Raw genomic sequence first — 15,089 nt, 5'->3', positions numbered from 1 at the left:
TATCCTTACTAGCATATGTCTATGTACATTAGTTTTAAAACACTCGCCCTCGCGCGAGAGTAAAAATATGCTCTTATACCATGTAAAATTTTGCACGCTCACGTTATAATTTATGCATTTCAAACAAAATTTTGAAAATTGACATTGTTTGGAATTTTTTTGGCCCAATGTGTTAAATGGCCAAATCGGCTGGTCAAAACCTATGGAGCGTGTACAAGGTGCCTTGAATGACCATTTATGGCATGATAGCCGCACATTCACTGTAAGTGGCATATGAATGAATACCAGCCAGGATACTGTCAGTTGCTTTTAGCTTAATTGTTGTGATAAACTTATTAAATAGGTAAGTATTCAAATCTATTTGATAAGTTTTCTTTGAATGCACTCTGCGACAGCGGAGGGCAGCCCAATTCTCTTAAAAAATGCAAGAAAAAAATTTGCACTAACTGAAAAGTTATTTTTAGGCCAATTTTCGTCCAAAATGGCCGAAATTCGGGTCCCCCCAAAATTTCAACTGATGATTACTCCACGTAAACTTAAGCTACAAACGTCGTTTTGGGCTCGTTGGAATCGTCCTGAGCTGTAATTTATGAAACAAGATGAAAAAAATGATGTTTCAACGAAAAAAACCAAAAATTTTGAAAATTTCATTTTTTGCACCACGCTCGATTAGGCTTATTTTTTGGCATCACCGAGATTTCAAAAGCTTATAACTTTGTGTTGGACCGACGAAATTGGTTCATTTTCTCAGTCCCCCAAGATTTGACCATGATCTTATGATCCAAATAATAAAATTTGAAAATTTTAAAATTTTTGGGCAAGTTATGGCCGTTCGCGCAATTCACCAGGCTCGATTGGGCTTAAATTTTTGACATCACCGAAATTCAAAAGGCTATAACTCAAAGACCCCAAAAGTTATCTCCAATATTTTTGGCCTATCAGCAGCTGATTGTACACAAAATTGATACTGCAAAAGAAATTTTTCGGTTTTCTGTTGTTTTGACCAAAATTTGACCCATTGAAAATTTTTGCACCACGCTCGATTAGGCTTAACTTTTTGACATCACCGAACTTTAAACAGCAATAACTCTTAGCGTATAAAAGTAAAAGAGATACTTTTGCTTTAAATAAAAGCCTACAACACCTGGTGTTCCCAGGCGGTCTCCCATCCAAGTACTAACCAGGCCCAATGTTGCTTAACTTCGGTGATCGGACGAGAACCGGTGCATTCAACATGGTATGGTCGTAGGCATTTGAGTTACTCCGCTTTCATTTATATCCTTACTAGCATATGTCTATGTACATTAGTTTTAAAACACTCGCCCTCGCGCGAGAGTAAAAATATGCTCTTATACCATGTAAAATTTTGCACGCTCACGTTATAATTTATGCATTTCAAACAAAATTTTGAAAATTGACATTGTTTGGAATTTTTTTGGCCCAATGTGTTAAATGGCCAAATCGGCTGGTCAAAACCTATGGAGCGTGTACAAGGTGCCTTGAATGACCATTTATGGCATGATAGCCGCACATTCACTGTAAGTGGCATATGAATGAATACCAGCCAGGATACTGTCAGTTGCTTTTAGCCTAATTGTTGTGATAAACTTATTAAATAGGTAAGTATTCAAATCTATTTGATAAGTTTTCTTTGAATGCACTCCGCGACAGCGGAGGGCAGCCCAATTCTCTTAAAAAATGCAAGAAAAAAAATTGCACTAACTTAAAAGTTAGCTTTTAGGCCAATTTTCGTCCAAAATGGCCGAAATTCGGGTCCCCCCAAATTTTCAACTGATGATTACTCCACGTACACTTAAGCTACAAACGTCGTTTTGGGCTCGTTGGAATCGTCCTGAGCTGTAATTTATGAAACAAGATGAAAAAAATGATGTTTCAACGAAAAAAACCAAAAATTTTGAAAATTTCATTTTTTGCACCACGCTCGATTAGGCTTAACTTTTTGGCATCACCGAGATTTCAAAAGCTTATAACTTTGTGTTGGACCGACGAAATTGGTTCATTTTCTCAGTCCCCCAAGATTTGACCATGATCTTATGATCCAAATAATAAAATTTGAAAATTTTAAAATTTTTGGGCAAGTTATGGCCGTTCGCGCAATTCACCAGGCTCGATTGGGCTTAACTTTTTGACATCACCGAAATTCAAAAGGCTATAACTCAAAGACCCCAAAAGTTATCTCCAATATTTTTGGCCTATCAGCAGCTGATTGTACACAAAATTGATTCTGCAAAAAAAAATTTCGGTTTTCTGTTGTTTTGACCAAAATTTGACCCATTGAAAATTTTTGCACCACGCTCGATTAGGCTTAACTTTTTGACATCACCGAACTTTAAACAGCAATAACTCTTAGCGTATAAAAGTAAAAGAGATACTTTTGCTTTAAATAAAAGCCTACAACACCTGGTGTTCCCAGGCGGTCTCCCATCCAAGTACTAACCAGGCCCAATGTTGCTTAACTTCGGTGATCGGACGAGAACCGGTGCATTCAACATGGTAAGGTCGTAGGCATTTGAGTTACTCCGCTTTCATTTATATCCTTACTAGCATATGTCTATGTACATTAGTTTTAAAACACTCGCCCTCGCGCGAGAGTAAAAATATGCTCTTATACCATGTAAAATTTTGCACGCTCACGTTATAATTTATGCATTTCAAACAAAATTTTGAAAATTGACATTGTTTGGAATTTTTTTGGCCCAATGTGTTAAATGGCCAAATCGGCTGGTCAAAACCTATGGAGCGTGTACAAGGTGCCTTGAATGACCATTTATGGCATGATAGCCGCACATTCACTGTAAGTGGCATATGAATGAATACCAGCCAGGATACTGTCAGTTGCTTTTAGCCTAATTGTTGTGATAAACTTATTAAATAGGTAAGTATTCAAATCTATTTGATAAGTTTTCTTTGAATGCACTCCGCGACAGCGGAGGGCAGCCCAATTCTCTTAAAAAATGCAAGAAAAAAAATTGCACTAACTTAAAAGTTAGCTTTTAGGCCAATTTTCGTCCAAAATGGCCGAAATTCGGGTCCCCCCAAATTTTCAACTGATGATTACTCCACGTACACTTAAGCTACAAACGTCGTTTTGGGCTCGTTGGAATCGTCCTGAGCTGTAATTTATGAAACAAGATGAAAAAAATGATGTTTCAACGAAAAAAACCAAAAATTTTGAAAATTTCATTTTTTGCACCACGCTCGATTAGGCTTAACTTTTTGGCATCACCGAGATTTCAAAAGCTTATAACTTTGTGTTGGACCGACGAAATTGGTTCATTTTCTCAGTCCCCCAAGATTTGACCATGATCTTATGATCCAAATAATAAAATTTGAAAATTTTAAAATTTTTGGGCAAGTTATGGCCGTTCGCGCAATTCACCAGGCTCGATTGGGCTTAACTTTTTGACATCACCGAAATTCAAAAGGCTATAACTCAAAGACCCCAAAAGTTATCTCCAATATTTTTGGCCTATCAGCAGCTGATTGTACACAAAATTGATTCTGCAAAAAAAAATTTTCGGTTTTCTGTTGTTTTGACCAAAATTTGACCCATTGAAAATTTTTGCACCACGCTCGATTAGGCTTAACTTTTTGACATCACCGAACTTTAAACAGCAATAACTCTTAGCGTATAAAAGTAAAAGAGATACTTTTGCTTTAAATAAAAGCCTACAACACCTGGTGTTCCCAGGCGGTCTCCCATCCAAGTACTAACCAGGCCCAATGTTGCTTAACTTCGGTGATCGGACGAGAACCGGTGCATTCAACATGGTAAGGTCGTAGGCATTTGAGTTACTCCGCTTTCATTTATATCCTTACTAGCATATGTCTATGTACATTAGTTTTAAAACACTCGCCCTCGCGCGAGAGTAAAAATATGCTCTTATACCATGTAAAATTTTGCACGCTCACGTTATAATTTATGCATTTCAAACAAAACTTTGAAAATTGACATTGTTTGGAATTTTTTTGGCCCAATGTGTTAAATGGCCAAATCGGCTGGTCAAAACCTATGGAGCGTGTACAAGGTGCCTTGAATGACCATTTATGGCATGATAGCCGCACATTCACTGTAAGTGGCATATGAATGAATACCAGCCAGGATACTGTCAGTTGCTTTTAGCCTAATTGTTGTGATAAACTTATTAAATAGGTAAGTATTCAAATCTATTTGATAAGTTTTCTTTGAATGCACTCCGCGACAGCGGAGGGCAGCCCAATTCTCTTAAAAAATGCAAGAAAAAAAATTGCACTAACTTAAAAGTTAGCTTTTAGGCCAATTTTCGTCCAAAATGGCCGAAATTCGGGTCCCCCCAAATTTTCAACTGATGATTACTCCACGTACACTTAAGCTACAAACGTCGTTTTGGGCTCGTTGGAATTGTCCTGAGCTGTAATTTATGAAACAAGATGAAAAAAATGATGTTTCAACGAAAAAAACCAAAAATTTTGAAAATTTCATTTTTTGCACCACGCTCGATTAGGCTTAACTTTTTGGCATCACCGAGATTTCAAAAGCTTATAACTTTGTGTTGGACCGACGAAATTGGTTCATTTTCTCAGTCCCCCAAGATTTGACCATGATCTTATGATCCAAATAATAAAATTTGAAAATTTTAAAATTTTTGGGCAAGTTATGGCCGTTCGCGCAATTCACCAGGCTCGATTGGGCTTAACTTTTTGACATCACCGAAATTCAAAAGGCTATAACTCAAAGACCCCAAAAGTTATCTCCAATATTTTTGGCCTATCAGCAGCTGATTGTACACAAAATTGATTCTGCAAAAAAAAATTTTCGGTTTTCTGTTGTTTTGACCAAAATTTGACCCATTGAAAATTTTTGCACCACGCTCGATTAGGCTTAACTTTTTGACATCACCGAACTTTAAACAGCAATAACTCTTAGCGTATAAAAGTAAAAGAGATACTTTTGCTTTAAATAAAAGCCTACAACACCTGGTGTTCCCAGGCGGTCTCCCATCCAAGTACTAACCAGGACCAATGTTGCTTAACTTCGGTGATCGGACGAGAACCGGTGCATTCAACATGGTAAGGTCGTAGGCATTTGAGTTACTCCGCTTTCATTTATATCCTTACTAGCATATGTCTATGTACATTAGTTTTAAAACACTCGCCCTCGCGCGAGAGTAAAAATATGCTCTTATACCATGTAAAATTTTGCACGCTCACGTTATAATTTATGCATTTCAAACAAAATTTTGAAAATTGACATTGTTTGGAATTTTTTTGGCCCAATGTGTTAAATGGCCAAATCGGCTGGTCAAAACCTATGGAGCGTGTACAAGGTGCCTTGAATGACCATTTATGGCATGATAGCCGCACATTCACTGTAAGTGGCATATGAATGAATACCAGCCAGGATACTGTCAGTTGCTTTTAGCCTAATTGTTGTGATAAACTTATTAAATAGGTAAGTATTCAAATCTATTTGATAAGTTTTCTTTGAATGCACTCCGCGACAGCGGAGGGCAGCCCAATTCTCTTAAAAAATGCAAGAAAAAAAATTGCACTAACTTAAAAGTTAGCTTTTAGGCCAATTTTCGTCCAAAATGGCCGAAATTCGGGTCCCCCCAAATTTTCAACTGATGATTACTCCACGTACACTTAAGCTACAAACGTCGTTTTGGGCTCGTTGGAATCGTCCTGAGCTGTAATTTATGAAACAAGATGAAAAAAATGATGTTTCAACGAAAAAAACCAAAAATTTTGAAAATTTCATTTTTTGCACCACGCTCGATTAGGCTTAACTTTTTGGCATCACCGAGATTTCAAAAGCTTATAACTTTGTGTTGGACCGACGAAATTGGTTCATTTTCTCAGTCCCCCAAGATTTGACCATGATCTTATGATCCAAATAATAAAATTTGAAAATTTTAAAATTTTTGGGCAAGTTATGGCCGTTCGCGCAATTCACCAGGCTCGATTGGGCTTAACTTTTTGACATCACCGAAATTCAAAAGGCTATAACTCAAAGACCCCAAAAGTTATCTCCAATATTTTTGGCCTATCAGCAGCTGATTGTACACAAAATTGATTCTGCAAAAAAAAAATTTTCGGTTTTCTGTTGTTTTGACCAAAATTTGACCCATTGAAAATTTTTGCACCACGCTCGATTAGGCTTAACTTTTTGACATCACCGAACTTTAAACAGCAATAACTCTTAGCGTATAAAAGTAAAAGAGATACTTTTGCTTTAAATAAAAGCCTACAACACCTGGTGTTCCCAGGCGGTCTCCCATCCAAGTACTAACCAGGCCCAATGTTGCTTAACTTCGGTGATCGGACGAGAACCGGTGCATTCAACATGGTAAGGTCGTAGGCATTTGAGTTACTCCGCTTTCATTTATATCCTTACTAGCATATGTCTATGTACATTAGTTTTAAAACACTCGCCCTCGCGCGAGAGTAAAAATATGCTCTTATACCATGTAAAATTTTGCACGCTCACGTTATAATTTATGCATTTCAAACAAAATTTTGAAAATTGACATTGTTTGGAATTTTTTTGGCCCAATGTGTTAAATGGCCAAATCGGCTGGTCAAAACCTATGGAGCGTGTACAAGGTGCCTTGAATGACCATTTATGGCATGATAGCCGCACATTCACTGTAAGTGGCATATGAATGAATACCAGCCAGGATACTGTCAGTTGCTTTTAGCCTAATTGTTGTGATAAACTTATTAAATAGGTAAGTATTCAAATCTATTTGATAAGTTTTCTTTGAATGCACTCTGCGACAGCGGAGGGCAGCCCAATTCTCTTAAAAAATGCAAGAAAAAAAATTGCACTAACTTAAAAGTTAGCTTTTAGGCCAATTTTCGTCCAAAATGGCCGAAATTCGGGTCCCCCCAAATTTTCAACTGATGATTACTCCACGTACACTTAAGCTACAAACGTCGTTTTGGACTCGTTGGAATCGTCCTGAGCTGTAATTTATGAAACAAGATGAAAAAAATGATGTTTCAACAAAAAAAACCAAAAATTTTGAAAATTTCATTTTTTGCACCACGCTCGATTAGGCTTAACTTTTTGGCATCACCGAGATTTCAAAAGCTTATAACTTTGTGTTGGACCGACGAAATTGGTTCATTTTCTCAGTCCCCCAAGATTTGACCATGATCTTATGATCCAAATAATAAAATTTGAAAATTTTAAAATTTTTGGGCAAGTTATGGCCGTTCGCGCAATTCACCAGGCTCGATTGGGCTTAACTTTTTGACATCACCGAAATTCAAAAGGCTATAACTCAAAGACCCCAAAAGTTATCTCCAATATTTTTGGCCTATCAGCAGCTGATTGTACACAAAATTGATTCTGCAAAAAAAAATTTTCGGTTTTCTGTTGTTTTGACCAAAATTTGACCCATTGAAAATTTTTGCACCACGCTCGATTAGGCTTAACTTTTTGACATCACCGAACTTTAAACAGCAATAACTCTTAGCGTATAAAAGTAAAAGAGATACTTTTGCTTTAAATAAAAGCCTACAACACCTGGTGTTCCCAGGCGGTCTCCCATCCAAGTACTAACCAGGCCCAATGTTGCTTAACTTCGGTGATCGGACGAGAACCGGTGCATTCAACATGGTAAGGTCGTAGGCATTTGAGTTACTCCGCTTTCATTTATATCCTTACTAGCATATGTCTATGTACATTAGTTTTAAAACACTCGCCCTCGCGCGAGAGTAAAAATATGCTCTTATACCATGTAAAATTTTGCACGCTCACGTTATAATTTATGCATTTCAAACAAAATTTTGAAAATTGACATTGTTTGGAATTTTTTTGGCCCAATGTGTTAAATGGCCAAATCGGCTGGTCAAAACCTATGGAGCGTGTACAAGGTGCCTTGAATGACCATTTATGGCATGATAGCCGCACATTCACTGTAAGTGGCATATGAATGAATACCAGCCAGGATACTGTCAGTTGCTTTTAGCCTAATTGTTGTGATAAACTTATTAAATAGGTAAGTATTCAAATCTATTTGATAAGTTTTCTTTGAATGCACTCCGCGACAGCGGAGGGCAGCCCAATTCTCTTAAAAAATGCAAGAAAAAAAATTGCACTAACTTAAAAGTTAGCTTTTAGGCCAATTTTCGTCCAAAATGGCCGAAATTCGGGTCCCCCCAAATTTTCAACTGATGATTACTCCACGTACACTTAAGCTACAAACGTCGTTTTGGGCTCGTTGGAATCGTCCTGAGCTGTAATTTATGAAACAAGATGAAAAAAATGATGTTTCAACGAAAAAAACCAAAAATTTTGAAAATTTCATTTTTTGCACCACGCTCGATTAGGCTTAACTTTTTGGCATCACCGAGATTTCAAAAGCTTATAACTTTGTGTTGGACCGACGAAATTGGTTCATTTTCTCAGTCCCCCAAGATTTGACCATGATCTTATGATCCAAATAATAAAATTTGAAAATTTTAAAATTTTTGGGCAAGTTATGGCCGTTCGCGCAATTCACCAGGCTCGATTGGGCTTAACTTTTTGACATCACCGAAATTCAAAAGGCTATAACTCAAAGACCCCAAAAGTTATCTCCAATATTTTTGGCCTATCAGCAGCTGATTGTACACAAAATTGATTCTGCAAAAAAAAATTTTCGGTTTTCTGTTGTTTTGACCAAAATTTGACCCATTGAAAATTTTTGCACCACGCTCGATTAGGCTTAACTTTTTGACATCACCGAACTTTAAACAGCAATAACTCTTAGCGTATAAAAGTAAAAGAGATACTTTTGCTTTAAATAAAAGCCTACAACACCTGGTGTTCCCAGGCGGTCTCCCATCCAAGTACTAACCAGGCCCAATGTTGCTTAACTTCGGTGATCGGACGAGAACCGGTGCATTCAACATGGTAAGGTCGTAGGCATTTGAGTTACTCCGCTTTCATTTATATCCTTACTAGCATATGTCTATGTACATTAGTTTTAAAACACTCGCCCTCGCGCGAGAGTAAAAATATGCTCTTATACCATGTAAAATTTTGCACGCTCACGTTATAATTTATGCATTTCAAACAAAATTTTGAAAATTGACATTGTTTGGAATTTTTTTGGCCCAATGTGTTAAATGGCCAAATCGGCTGGTCAAAACCTATGGAGCGTGTACAAGGTGCCTTGAATGACCATTTATGGCATGATAGCCGCACATTCACTGTAAGTGGCATATGAATGAATACCAGCCAGGATACTGTCAGTTGCTTTTAGCCTAATTGTTGTGATAAACTTATTAAATAGGTAAGTATTCAAATCTATTTGATAAGTTTTCTTTGAATGCACTCCGCGACAGCGGAGGGCAGCCCAATTCTCTTAAAAAATGCAAGAAAAAAAATTGCACTAACTTAAAAGTTAGCTTTTAGGCCAATTTTCGTCCAAAATGGCCGAAATTCGGGTCCCCCCAAATTTTCAACTGATGATTACTCCACGTACACTTAAGCTACAAACGTCGTTTTGGGCTCGTTGGAATCGTCCTGAGCTGTAATTTATGAAACAAGATGAAAAAAATGATGTTTCAACGAAAAAAACCAAAAATTTTGAAAATTTCATTTTTTGCACCACGCTCGATTAGGCTTAACTTTTTGGCATCACCGAGATTTCAAAAGCTTATAACTTTGTGTTGGACCGACGAAATTGGTTCATTTTCTCAGTCCCCCAAGATTTGACCATGATCTTATGATCCAAATAATAAAATTTGAAAATTTTAAAATTTTTGGGCAAGTTATGGCCGTTCGCGCAATTCACCAGGCTCGATTGGGCTTAACTTTTTGACATCACCGAAATTCAAAAGGCTATAACTCAAAGACCCCAAAAGTTATCTCCAATATTTTTGGCCTATCAGCAGCTGATTGTACACAAAATTGATTCTGCAAAAAAAAATTTTCGGTTTTCTGTTGTTTTGACCAAAATTTGACCCATTGAAAATTTTTGCACCACGCTCGATTAGGCTTAACTTTTTGACATCACCGAACTTTAAACAGCAATAACTCTTAGCGTATAAAAGTAAAAGAGATACTTTTGCTTTAAATAAAAGCCTACAACACCTGGTGTTCCCAGGCGGTCTCCCATCCAAGTACTAACCAGGCCCAATGTTGCTTAACTTCGGTGATCGGACGAGAACCGGTGCATTCAACATGGTAAGGTCGTAGGCATTTGAGTTACTCCGCTTTCATTTATATCCTTACTAGCATATGTCTATGTACATTAGTTTTAAAACACTCGCCCTCGCGCGAGAGTAAAAATATGCTCTTATACCATGTAAAATTTTGCACGCTCACGTTATAATTTATGCATTTCAAACAAAATTTTGAAAATTGACATTGTTTGGAATTTTTTTGGCCCAATGTGTTAAATGGCCAAATCGGCTGGTCAAAACCTATGGAGCGTGTACAAGGTGCCTTGAATGACCATTTATGGCATGATAGCCGCACATTCACTGTAAGTGGCATATGAATGAATACCAGCCAGGATACTGTCAGTTGCTTTTAGCCTAATTGTTGTGATAAACTTATTAAATAGGTAAGTATTCAAATCTATTTGATAAGTTTTCTTTGAATGCACTCCGCGACAGCGGAGGGCAGCCCAATTCTCTTAAAAAATGCAAGAAAAAAAATTGCACTAACTTAAAAGTTAGCTTTTAGGCCAATTTTCGTCCAAAATGGCCGAAATTCGGGTCCCCCCAAATTTTCAACTGATGATTACTCCACGTACACTTAAGCTACAAACGTCGTTTTGGGCTCGTTGGAATCGTCCTGAGCTGTAATTTATGAAACAAGATGAAAAAAATGATGTTTCAACGAAAAAAACCAAAAATTTTGAAAATTTCATTTTTTGCACCACGCTCGATTAGGCTTAACTTTTTGGCATCACCGAGATTTCAAAAGCTTATAACTTTGTGTTGGACCGACGAAATTGGTTCATTTTCTCAGTCCCCCAAGATTTGACCATGATCTTATGATCCAAATAATAAAATTTGAAAATTTTAAAATTTTTGGGCAAGTTATGGCCGTTCGCGCAATTCACCAGGCTCGATTGGGCTTAACTTTTTGACATCACCGAAATTCAAAAGGCTATAACTCAAAGACCCCAAAAGTTATCTCCAATATTTTTGGCCTATCAGCAGCTGATTGTACACAAAATTGATTCTGCAAAAAAAAATTTTCGGTTTTCTGTTGTTTTGACCAAAATTTGACCCATTGAAAATTTTTGCACCACGCTCGATTAGGCTTAACTTTTTGACATCACCGAACTTTAAACAGCAATAACTCTTAGCGTATAAAAGTAAAAGAGATACTTTTGCTTTAAATAAAAGCCTACAACACCTGGTGTTCCCAGGCGGTCTCCCATCCAAGTACTAACCAGGCCCAATGTTGCTTAACTTCGGTGATCGGACGAGAACCGGTGCATTCAACATGGTAAGGTCGTAGGCATTTGAGTTACTCCGCTTTCATTTATATCCTTACTAGCATATGTCTATGTACATTAGTTTTAAAACACTCGCCCTCGCGCGAGAGTAAAAATATGCTCTTATACCATGTAAAATTTTGCACGCTCACGTTATAATTTATGCATTTCAAACAAAATTTTGAAAATTGACATTGTTTGGAATTTTTTTGGCCCAATGTGTTAAATGGCCAAATCGGCTGGTCAAAACCTATGGAGCGTGTACAAGGTGCCTTGAATGACCATTTATGGCATGATAGCCGCACATTCACTGTAAGTGGCATATGAATGAATACCAGCCAGGATACTGTCAGTTGCTTTTAGCCTAATTGTTGTGATAAACTTATTAAATAGGTAAGTATTCAAATCTATTTGATAAGTTTTCTTTGAATGCACTCTGCGACAGCGGAGGGCAGCCCAATTCTCTTAAAAAATGCAAGAAAAAAAATTGCACTAACTTAAAAGTTAGCTTTTAGGCCAATTTTCGTCCAAAATGGCCGAAATTCGGGTCCCCCCAAATTTTCAACTGATGATTACTCCACGTACACTTAAGCTACAAACGTCGTTTTGGACTCGTTGGAATCGTCCTGAGCTGTAATTTATGAAACAAGATGAAAAAAATGATGTTTCAACAAAAAAAACCAAAAATTTTGAAAATTTCATTTTTTGCACCACGCTCGATTAGGCTTAACTTTTTGGCATCACCGAGATTTCAAAAGCTTATAACTTTGTGTTGGACCGACGAAATTGGTTCATTTTCTCAGTCCCCCAAGATTTGACCATGATCTTATGATCCAAATAATAAAATTTGAAAATTTTAAAATTTTTGGGCAAGTTATGGCCGTTCGCGCAATTCACCAGGCTCGATTGGGCTTAACTTTTTGACATCACCGAAATTCAAAAGGCTATAACTCAAAGACCCCAAAAGTTATCTCCAATATTTTTGGCCTATCAGCAGCTGATTGTACACAAAATTGATTCTGCAAAAAAAAATTTTCGGTTTTCTGTTGTTTTGACCAAAATTTGACCCATTGAAAATTTTTGCACCACGCTCGATTAGGCTTAACTTTTTGACATCACCGAACTTTAAACAGCAATAACTCTTAGCGTATAAAAGTAAAAGAGATACTTTTGCTTTAAATAAAAGCCTACAACACCTGGTGTTCCCAGGCGGTCTCCCATCCAAGTACTAACCAGGCCCAATGTTGCTTAACTTCGGTGATCGGACGAGAACCGGTGCATTCAACATGGTAAGGTCGTAGGCATTTGAGTTACTCCGCTTTCATTTATATCCTTACTAGCATATGTCTATGTACATTAGTTTTAAAACACTCGCCCTCGCGCGAGAGTAAAAATATGCTCTTATACCATGTAAAATTTTGCACGCTCACGTTATAATTTATGCATTTCAAACAAAATTTTGAAAATTGACATTGTTTGGAATTTTTTTGGCCCAATGTGTTAAATGGCCAAATCGGCTGGTCAAAACCTATGGAGCGTGTACAAGGTGCCTTGAATGACCATTTATGGCATGATAGCCGCACATTCACTGTAAGTGGCATATGAATGAATACCAGCCAGGATACTGTCAGTTGCTTTTAGCCTAATTGTTGTGATAAACTTATTAAATAGGTAAGTATTCAAATCTATTTGATAAGTTTTCTTTGAATGCACTCCGCGACAGCGGAGGGCAGCCCAATTCTCTTAAAAAATGCAAGAAAAAAAATTGCACTAACTTAAAAGTTAGCTTTTAGGCCAATTTTCGTCCAAAATGGCCGAAATTCGGGTCCCCCCAAATTTTCAACTGATGATTACTCCACGTACACTTAAGCTACAAACGTCGTTTTGGGCTCGTTGGAATCGTCCTGAGCTGTAATTTATGAAACAAGATGAAAAAAATGATGTTTCAACGAAAAAAACCAAAAATTTTGAAAATTTCATTTTTTGCACCACGCTCGATTAGGCTTAACTTTTTGGCATCACCGAGATTTCAAAAGCTTATAACTTTGTGTTGGACCGACGAAATTGGTTCATTTTCTCAGTCCCCCAAGATTTGACCATGATCTTATGATCCAAATAATAAAATTTGAAAATTTTAAAATTTTTGGGCAAGTTATGGCCGTTCGCGCAATTCACCAGGCTCGATTGGGCTTAACTTTTTGACATCACCGAAATTCAAAAGGCTATAACTCAAAGACCCCAAAAGTTATCTCCAATATTTTTGGCCTATCAGCAGCTGATTGTACACAAAATTGATTCTGCAAAAAAAAATTTTCGGTTTTCTGTTGTTTTGACCAAAATTTGACCCATTGAAAATTTTTGCACCACGCTCGATTAGGCTTAACTTTTTGACATCACCGAACTTTAAACAGCAATAACTCTTAGCGTATAAAAGTAAAAGAGATACTTTTGCTTTAAATAAAAGCCTACAACACCTGGTGTTCCCAGGCGGTCTCCCATCCAAGTACTAACCAGGCCCAATGTTGCTTAACTTCGGTGATCGGACGAGAACCGGTGCATTCAACATGGTAAGGTCGTAGGCATTTGAGTTACTCCGCTTTCATTTATATCCTTACTAGCATATGTCTATGTACATTAGTTTTAAAACACTCGCCCTCGCGCGAGAGTAAAAATATGCTCTTATACCATGTAAAATTTTGCACGCTCACGTTATAATTTATGCATTTCAAACAAAATTTTGAAAATTGACATTGTTTGGAATTTTTTTGGCCCAATGTGTTAAATGGCCAAATCGGCTGGTCAAAACCTATGGAGCGTGTACAAGGTGCCTTGAATGACCATTTATGGCATGATAGCCGCACATTCACTGTAAGTGGCATATGAATGAATACCAGCCAGGATACTGTCAGTTGCTTTTAGCCTAATTGTTGTGATAAACTTATTAAATAGGTAAGTATTCAAATCTATTTGATAAGTTTTCTTTGAATGCACTCTGCGACAGCGGAGGGCAGCCCAATTCTCTTAAAAAATGCAAGAAAAAAAAATGCACTAACTTAAAAGTTAGCTTTTAGGCCAATTTTAGTCCAAAATGGCCGAAATTCGGGTCCCCCCAAATTTTCAACTGATGATTACTCCACGTACACTTAAGCTACAAACGTCGTTTTGGGCTCGTTGGAATCGTCCTGAGCTGTAATTTATGAAACAAGATGAAAAAAATGATGTTTCAACGAAAAAAACCAAAAATTTTGAAAATTTCATTTTTTGCACCACGCTCGATTAGGCTTAACTTTTTGGCATCACCGAGATTTCAAAAGCTTATAACTTTGTGTTGGACCGACGAAATTGGTTCATTTTCTCAGTCCCCCAAGATTTGACCATGATCTTATGATCCAAATAATAAAATTTGAAAATTTTAAAATTTTTGGGCAAGTTATGGCCGTTCGCGCAATTCACCAGGCTCGATTGGGCTTAACTTTTTGACATCACCGAAATTCAAAAGGCTATAACTCAAAGACCCCAAAAGTTATCTCCAATATTTTTGGCCTATCAGCAGCTGATTGTACACAAAATTGATACTGCAAAAGAAATTTTTCGGTTTTCTGTTGTTTTGACCAAAATTTGACCCATTGAAAATTTTTG

General features: G+C 37.2%; 11 non-coding genes across 11 annotated transcripts; all 11 read right to left on the bottom strand.

Moving 5' to 3' along the window:
* Window positions 1–1,132: 1,132 nt before the first annotated feature.
* Window positions 1,133–1,251, bottom strand: LOC134855844 (5S ribosomal RNA). The gene has a single exon (XR_010164686.1). It is a non-coding gene; the product is annotated as a 5S ribosomal RNA (ribosomal RNA).
* Window positions 1,252–2,409: 1,158 nt separating this feature from the next.
* Window positions 2,410–2,528, bottom strand: LOC134855683 (5S ribosomal RNA). The gene has a single exon (XR_010164542.1). It is a non-coding gene; the product is annotated as a 5S ribosomal RNA (ribosomal RNA).
* Window positions 2,529–3,687: 1,159 nt separating this feature from the next.
* On the bottom strand, window positions 3,688–3,806 carry LOC134855682 (5S ribosomal RNA). The gene has a single exon (XR_010164541.1). It is a non-coding gene; the product is annotated as a 5S ribosomal RNA (ribosomal RNA).
* Window positions 3,807–4,965: 1,159 nt separating this feature from the next.
* On the bottom strand, window positions 4,966–5,084 carry LOC134855711 (5S ribosomal RNA). The gene has a single exon (XR_010164569.1). It is a non-coding gene; the product is annotated as a 5S ribosomal RNA (ribosomal RNA).
* Window positions 5,085–6,244: 1,160 nt separating this feature from the next.
* LOC134855681 (5S ribosomal RNA) lies at window positions 6,245–6,363 on the bottom strand. The gene has a single exon (XR_010164540.1). It is a non-coding gene; the product is annotated as a 5S ribosomal RNA (ribosomal RNA).
* A 1,159-nt stretch (window positions 6,364–7,522) lies between these two features.
* LOC134855680 (5S ribosomal RNA) lies at window positions 7,523–7,641 on the bottom strand. The gene has a single exon (XR_010164539.1). It is a non-coding gene; the product is annotated as a 5S ribosomal RNA (ribosomal RNA).
* A 1,159-nt stretch (window positions 7,642–8,800) lies between these two features.
* Window positions 8,801–8,919, bottom strand: LOC134855678 (5S ribosomal RNA). Its single transcript, XR_010164537.1, has one exon. It is a non-coding gene; the product is annotated as a 5S ribosomal RNA (ribosomal RNA).
* A 1,159-nt stretch (window positions 8,920–10,078) lies between these two features.
* LOC134855677 (5S ribosomal RNA) lies at window positions 10,079–10,197 on the bottom strand. The gene has a single exon (XR_010164536.1). It is a non-coding gene; the product is annotated as a 5S ribosomal RNA (ribosomal RNA).
* A 1,159-nt stretch (window positions 10,198–11,356) lies between these two features.
* LOC134855676 (5S ribosomal RNA) lies at window positions 11,357–11,475 on the bottom strand. The gene has a single exon (XR_010164535.1). It is a non-coding gene; the product is annotated as a 5S ribosomal RNA (ribosomal RNA).
* A 1,159-nt stretch (window positions 11,476–12,634) lies between these two features.
* On the bottom strand, window positions 12,635–12,753 carry LOC134855675 (5S ribosomal RNA). The gene has a single exon (XR_010164534.1). It is a non-coding gene; the product is annotated as a 5S ribosomal RNA (ribosomal RNA).
* A 1,159-nt stretch (window positions 12,754–13,912) lies between these two features.
* On the bottom strand, window positions 13,913–14,031 carry LOC134855674 (5S ribosomal RNA). The gene has a single exon (XR_010164533.1). It is a non-coding gene; the product is annotated as a 5S ribosomal RNA (ribosomal RNA).
* Between the last annotated feature and the right edge of the window lie 1,058 nt (window positions 14,032–15,089).

The sequence above is a fragment of the Symsagittifera roscoffensis genome, chromosome 10 (genome assembly GCF_963678635.1).
Source record: "Symsagittifera roscoffensis chromosome 10, txSymRosc1.1, whole genome shotgun sequence".
Lineage (NCBI taxonomy): Eukaryota > Metazoa > Xenacoelomorpha > Acoela > Convolutidae > Symsagittifera > Symsagittifera roscoffensis.
The sequence above is the reverse complement of the archived record's forward strand: the minus strand, read 5'-3'. Positions and strand labels throughout refer to the sequence as shown.